The following is a 1,507-nucleotide window of genomic DNA, read 5'->3' as shown; positions in this document are numbered from 1 at the left end:
GAGAGACACACACACACATTGATGTCAGAGAAAAACATCCATCAGTTGCCTTCTGTACATGCCTCAATAGGGGGATTGAACCTGAAACCTTGGTATGTGCCCTGACCAGGAATGGAACCCTCAACCTTTTGCTCCATGGGGTGACGCTCCAACCAGTGAGTCATGGGCCAGGGCTGTATATATTCTTTTCATTAAAAATTTTAAATCCTCACCCCAGAATATGTTTATTGATTTTAGAGAGAGAAAGCGGGGGGGGGAAGGCAGAGAAACATTCATGTGAGAAACATCTATCAGTTGTCTCCCGTGGAATTAAACCCACAACCTTTTGGTGCACCTGGCCGGGCTATGCATTTATATAACGTCTCCTTTTGAGCTTTACTCTATACCACATCTAGTAACCCTGAGTGTGGAGATTCTCTAGTTAACGCCCTCACCCCCCAAAGCCCTCTTCTGTTTAGGGATAGGCATGTGGCTGGGGTAGTCGTGTGGAGTTGGAAGGGGAATTTTAGAGCCCAAACACTCCATGTAAATTTTGAACCTAACCTCCCTGTTTTCCTGTCCCACCCGTGCACACTGTAGGTAAATGTGCCAGAAAACCACTCATTGAAATCCCGTTCACTTAAATAGCCAACAATGTTTCTCTTAACTCTTTATTTTTAGTTATTTTGTCTTCATAAATAGAATGTTAATGCAAAGTCAGTATGCCTCTGCTACAGTTACCTGCTGCTGCAGAGTCTGAGGCCAGAAGAAAGGAAAACCTTTTATTCCTAGGGAGGTTCCCTGCAGTGGATAGAAACCAGAAGTTATGAACTAGCTCAAGGGCTCTTAACCTGTGGATCGAGACCCCTCTGGGGGTCCAACGACCTTTTCACAGGGGTTGCCTAAGACCATCTGAAAACACATATATAATTGCATATTGTTTTTGTGATTAATCATTATGCTTTAATTATGTTTAATTTGTAACAATGAAAATACATCCTGCACATCAGATATTTACATTACGATTCATAACAGTAGCAAAGGTACAGTTATGAAGTAGCAACAAAAATAATTTTATGGTGGGGGGGGGGCCCCCACAACATGAGGAACTGTATTAAAGGGTCGCCACATTAGGAAGGTTGAGGACCACTGAACTAGCTGTTTGATTTTTGGGCAAATCCTTTGGGTCCCTGGGCCGAAATATGCAAAACAAGTTTTATAATTACCATTTACAGGTTGTGGATGTGCAAACGCAGCGCAGGCGTGAACAGCCCTTAGGTGTTAACGAGTTCTGACGTAACCATAGTAACAACAAGCTATACGGAAGCGCTCATTTAAAGAGCCCACGCTCTCTGACAGGGACTGAACCCCGCCCTCTTCCTCAGCTCGCTCCGCCTCCGTCTTCCCGGGCCTGCTTCGCTGCGCCCTGCGGCACCCAACTCACCAATCACCGCCCAGCTTTTCCTGGCCGGCAACGGCGCGTGCCCCGGGAAAACTCGGGGGCGGGCTTCCGGTTTCGCGCATGCGC

This window comes from Myotis davidii, unplaced genomic scaffold (assembly GCF_000327345.1).
Source record: "Myotis davidii unplaced genomic scaffold, ASM32734v1 scaffold137, whole genome shotgun sequence".
NCBI lineage: Eukaryota > Metazoa > Chordata > Mammalia > Chiroptera > Vespertilionidae > Myotis > Myotis davidii.
The sequence above is the reverse complement of the archived record's forward strand: the minus strand, read 5'-3'. Positions refer to the sequence as shown.